Source organism: Falco naumanni, chromosome 1 (assembly GCF_017639655.2).
Source record: "Falco naumanni isolate bFalNau1 chromosome 1, bFalNau1.pat, whole genome shotgun sequence".
NCBI lineage: Eukaryota > Metazoa > Chordata > Aves > Falconiformes > Falconidae > Falco > Falco naumanni.
This window is the reverse complement of record NC_054054.1, coordinates 72,042,436-72,048,435: the sequence shown is the minus strand read 5'-3', so window position 1 is coordinate 72,048,435 and position 6,000 is coordinate 72,042,436. Positions and strand designations below refer to the sequence as shown.

General features: G+C 39.7%; 1 long non-coding RNA gene across 1 annotated transcript in view; it reads right to left on the bottom strand.

The window, feature by feature from the left end:
- Window positions 1-744: 744 nt before the first annotated feature.
- The window catches only part of LOC121090510, a 52,910-nt gene continuing 47,654 nt past the window's right edge, over window positions 745-6,000 (bottom strand). The window contains exon 3 of the long non-coding RNA XR_005828598.1: window positions 745-2,048. This is a non-coding gene — a long non-coding RNA (uncharacterized LOC121090510). The remainder of the gene's footprint in view (window positions 2,049-6,000) is intronic.

Sequence of the window (6,000 nt, the reverse complement as noted above, 5' to 3'; positions counted from 1 at the left end):
AGGAAAGCTTACAATGCAACATGCAGGCAACCTCCTTGCAGTCACTATTGCTGACATGTAATACATGGACTCCCAGCGCGCAATTCAGATCTGTGGCTCTGGCACAGCAGCACGGCCATGAATTCTGTGCAGTCATGCAACTTTTCCAAGGAGTCCAAAATCTGCAATACATCGATGTATTTTTAATACTATTTTGTATGAATTTACATGGTTAACATATCTGCTGTTTCCTCTCATCCTTCGCAAAGGAAGAAAATAAACAAATCCTTGGTTTTTGGAAGTGGAAAAGGAGGGCTGATGGCTGGCTGTACGGCTCTGCGTAGCCAGAGTGAATTGTCCTGCAGGTATATTGAAAATGTCTTATTCAGAAACGATCATCAGTGATTGCCGATGGACTTTTTTGATAAGTCATGTATATATTCCAAATTCAATGCCATGCTGAGACCTTCTTGGTGCAAAACTATGGAAATTGTTCCCTTGGCTCATCACAAGTGATGTATTTGCAGTAGCTGCACAGTGACAGTAATACTGCCTGTTTCTGAACAAAAGAAAAGCCTCCATTGGGACCCTGCTTCTCCTTGTGTTTTTACCTCTGCAAAGCAGAGATGTTTGCATGAGTAAGTCCATCCACATACATTATCTGAGGGAACGAAGGACCCAAGTCTTGTATTTTTAATATTAAAAAAAAAAAAAAAGACTCTCTGGTTTCTACCTCAGCCTACAGGCCGTAGGTGCAAGCCTTTATTAGTCCTGTACATTTTTTAATCCCTTGAGTCTTCATCGGTCTTGTACTGTAGAATGCAGAGAGGAAATTTGGATTTCTTCTTATGTCCTTGATACTTGAGTAGAAAAGCACAGTATAAAGAAACACGGCTAAACACCTTTTTACAGGATGCTTTGTCTCAGAGGAAAAGCATGGGTAATTGAGTGTCTTACAGGAAGGTTTAAGGGTTTTTTTTTAATACTTTGTGCAGGATATATATATATGTAATGTTATTATATATTGATTGTAGCTAAAGATCAAGATATAACGATTCACAATTTTATAGCCTGCCATAAGCAGAAGACAAGCTTGATGTGCTTGAAGTAGCTTGTGTTGCTAAGGATATATTGTATGGTTGTAGTCCAACTGAGCGATGATCAAGGAATGAATAACTGAAGCCATGTTATTATTCATCAGATAGGAGTCCCTTGCCAACTGGAGATAGAAATCATAATTCATAAAGGCTGCCATGTGAGAATTTAGCTTCAGGAATCTAAATAGGCACAAACTGAAATAATAAGTGGTTGGTATTCACTGTCTATGACGAGACACTTTGAATCCAAATTCTTTGAAATATTTTCTTATGCCCAGCAATAAGATCTTCTTCTTATCCTCCATTTTATCTGCTATTGTCCACCTTTCAGCTCAGTTGTGATGATTATGAAGTTGAGACTTTGTAGTGAAAAATAATAGATACTTGAGGTCTATAGCAAAAGCTAGGATTAAAGCAGTCAAATGAAAAACTAATTTGAACTTCAAAAAGTTTTATATGGCTGACTTTTATCCTTCTGGCCATTAGGCACCAACCCAGTGCTCTAAGGCCTTGTTGGTCTGAGATTCCTTCATAGCTGGGAGGAGAGGGGTAAGGAAGTTACCTCCACAAAGTATCTGAGAGCTTAGGTAAGGCAAATTGCCACAAAGGTCTCTGTGTCTCCCTCTCTGCTTCACTCCGATCAGGGGGTGTCAATAGTGAGAAGGACAGAAGGGCTATGGTTATCCGTGTGACCAAGTCCTGTGTCTCACCAATGGCTAAGGAATCAAGCTACTGCCACAAAACTACAATACAACTACAAAAATACAATATTAGTATTTCTTAACAAAATGATATTCTACTTTCAGGTTTAATAGATCCTTTCATATTTTCTTCTATCTGGGGACTTAGGGAGAGGGATGTGCTACTTGCTGCAGGGCTGTTGTGTTCCAAGGGTAAAATTGTGTTTATAGGAGCTCTTGGAGTAGAAGGGTCAAAGGTTGAAGGAAGTGGTGTGAGCACAATTCAAAATATCTAGGAACAAAAAAAAGAATAGAACAGGCATATTTTAGGATTTGTCTCTTCTAACAGGCATACTTATCTATGTAGACTAAACAAGGTTAGGCTGGTGAGATCATTCGATACTTTGCAGAAACATATCAGGACAAGCCTATTCACAGGCCAGGGCTGTCTTTAGCTCATTCTGTGGTTTTAATCTTGTTGCCTAAATGCTGATAAGGAAAAAAACCACCCCAAACCCCAAGCACTGTAAGTAATTCACACCAGCATCCCTGTAGTTGCATGTCTTTACAGCAGTCTAGCGTAGATACTGAAGCAGATCTGCATCTTTGAGTATCTGCTGTGGCTGCCAGCCTTGTGCTGGGGACAACACTGAATAGCTGGAAGCCCAGGGATGTGGCTTCCTCCCCTCAGTCTGTTTTACTGGTTCTTGCATCACTTAAATCATCCACTGCTGCTGGGTCTGACTAATTCTCCATTGCTATGTATCTTTTGCAGTCACTGACTGCCGTGCAGTAACTCTGAATGCTAACCTTGTTTATTATGTGAGTGTAAGAGACTTAAATAAGTAAGCATCATTTCTTTTCTCTTATAGTTCCTCTTGTCCTCTTGCACTTTACCTTCTGTGACCAAGCGTAAGAGGCATAGGGGTGATTTTTGTTGCAAGCCTACATTTCCTTTGCTCTCTGGCTCTACAAAGCACTCACAGCATCTCAGGGATGAGTTGTGCTTTGCATTTATAATTTCTGTCACTTTACTGAATCCAAAATGTAAGTGGCACTGAAAATCAGCTGCTTCTGGTTAGGTTAGTAATTCCCTTTCAAAGTGAAAACAGATTGTAAAGTGGTATTCTCCAGACTTGCCCAAAGTCTGGGGTTTTTCTTTCTGTTTGCCACTGTTGTGGATCAGACAATAACTTGTAGGAGAGTTAAGGAAGACCTCTGTTTTAGACTATGGGATTTTTCCAGTCAACTGGATGAACTTATGAAGGACAGATAGGCCTGATCTCTTTTATTTGTGTGTGTCTAGGGGACTCGGTGCTTTGAAGTAAGCAGATTTCCATCAAGGATGAGTTCAGTCCTGCTGGTTTCTTTCCCTGTATGACAGAATATATATTTATAATTATGCTTGTATCTATAATAAAAACACTTATTTAAATAAGAGAAAGGGGAATGAGTGACAGTAGGTGTTAAGACCACAGAGTGAGTGACTAGACAAAGGCTAGTGGTTCAGAAGCCCTGCTGAGCCAGCGCCTGCAGAACGCATGCTGCCAAACAGTGCCGGCTGTGGCTGCTTGCTGTGGACCACTGATCCATTGGATGAACAAGGCTCAAATCAAAGAATAGGAGACAAGCCATGTCCTTTCTGTTTTCAACCCCTTTCCTACCCATTACCCACCCCCTGCCTTTCCTCTAACATACATGCAGACATACACACATGATCATTCATCCTTCTCACTGTGTTTCATTTCCAATGAGACTGATGAGGAAAAGAAGCCTTTTTTAAGATGTTCACTGCTAACATATCAGATGTTCATACAGAAACAAAACAAAAATAAGATAACTGTATATATTTCAGGATTTGTTTTTTCTACAATACTTTGGCGGTCTTTCATGTCCTGAAGCACAGTAACAAAGAAATATGCAGGTACCTCTTTAGCTGCAATGCTAACTGTGAGTGACTTTCAGTGCAAGAACATTTTGAAACTTGAATTGGTAACTGCTGCTTCAGAGACAGGTAACTCTGATGGATTATGGCATAACACAGCTATGCAACATTTGAACACAAGTCTAAGTGAGCTAAGGCACATATATTGGTCTGTATTTACTCAATGATAAAGAAAATCTACTTCTGGCATCAATGTACTTTTCAGCCATGTATCTGAAAGTGTTACCAAAGAAAACCATTGTGTAAATGGCCTAATAGCATCTCTGTTTAGGATTTTATGCTGTATGGCACTGCTGATGGGGAATCTTAACCTTAGTGCAGTGCACAAGGTGGGATGCCTAAATCCAGTGCTGCTCTGTGTTTTCTCAAAATTTCAGAAGCATTTGAACCTGTTAGTGTCTTAAAATCAGTTTTAAATGTTACTAGATTTTTTTCTGATCAATATTATCAGGATTATGGCTAAACACAGGAGTAACTTCTGATATTCCTATGATCATATGTCAATTGGAATGGACTGTGCTACGGTGGTGCTATTTATGTCTGTTTCAAAAGAAAAAACAGTGAAATTCATTTTTAAAAAAATTATGTGCAGGACAGAAATTCAGTCTATCTAACGTCAGGGTGAGATTGCACTGACTGTTTACACCCTTCCTATGAAGGAGAACAATGAAAATTAAGACAGGCAAGCAGTTAATTAAAGATTATTCAGGATATGCTACGTTATGTTTTGTTGGTCTTGAATTTCACGTGATGTGAATCAAGTGAAGGTTAGGTTTCAGGGTCAGAGGCAATAATATTTCTCCAAAGAGCTGTGTTATGTTCAGACCATGATTCAAAGCCAGACTCCTCTTGCCACAGACCTGATTTAGAAAGCCCGGGCTGAATATGTGATCATGTAAAAGGGGCTTGCATCTGTGCTTCTGTTCTGCAGAGCTCAACTTTTCATAGTGGTATGGAGAAAAAGGGAGAAAAAAAAAACTTAAGTGTTCCTTATCAGCAGAAAAGCAAGGACTGTGTAACATATGGTTATGTGAGAGACGGTCCCTTAATAACAATCCACATTTCAAAATTTATATTTGCTTCTGGCAAGAAGTTCAAAAACTGCACTCTAGTGTCTCTAAGTTACAAGTAACACTGGTTTTGGCCATGACTTTCAAGGGCTTTGAAGGACTTTTAAGCTGTGTCAGGATCTCCAGAAGTGTGTGCGGGGGGGAAGTTCATAATCTTCAGACTAAGAAACTAAGCCACTTCTTTAGACTCCAAGATTTCTTTCAGCTTGGAAGGGTGTGATCATGGGGAAGTCACTATCTTTAAGTTTCTCAGATTTCATAACTGGAGAGGGGAATCTTTGCCTTCCATGTTAAAGTCCTTTGAGGCAGTTGAGCAAAAATAGTATATCACAACGAACTTATTATTTTGATAAACATTTACAGTTTTTAGAAGATTTGAATCAGTGACTGAACTGATAGCAGTACATTTCTTAAAAGAAATGTAAATTGTATTTCACTTATAATGCGATGCTTAATTACACTGCTTATCTTCCTTGAAACATTTCACAGTAATGTACGTTTAAAATGCAATGTCCACTAGAAAGGAAGATTGATCCAGGAAATACTAATGATACCCACTTCAACTAGCTATTAAATACTACTGGAACGTGTCACATTAAGAAGCCACTTGCTCAATGTGCCCCATCCCACCACGGATTGGTCATGATTAACCAGGATGACCTTGCAAGAACCACAAATGGTCTGTCAGTTCATGTTCTTCATTGTTAAGAACACAAAGGTTGCTCTGCAAAGTGTTTGCAACCTCTAGCAGCACAGCTAGGGAGGAATAAATCACTTTGGGCTGGTTTCCAAAGTTGCACTGGAGTCACAGAATGCATTTTCATTTTTAGGACACTGTTACTGAAGTATTATTTGGACAACAAATTGGCTTAACTCTATTACCTTTAATGAGTTCAAATGCATATAAGTCATACTTGCAGGGGGGTGTGGGATGGTGGGAATCCAATAGTTCTCTAGTTGTGAGAGCTGAGAAGGCATTGATTTTTTTGTCCTACCCAGTGACCTTCTGACCTTTTACTTTTCCCTTTCTCAGTAACACTTCTTGACTGGGGCAGCTGTGAAGGAGAGGCCAGTGTCTGATAGCCCAGGGGCAGAAGGGCACTGTCTTTCTCTCTGAGGCTCAGCCCTTGGTTAGTTGATGACCCTGGATAAATCACATGTCCTCTCAGAGCACCACCATTTCTCCCTACAAATTAGAGGCAATAATGCTTTCCTACACTGACTGGTAG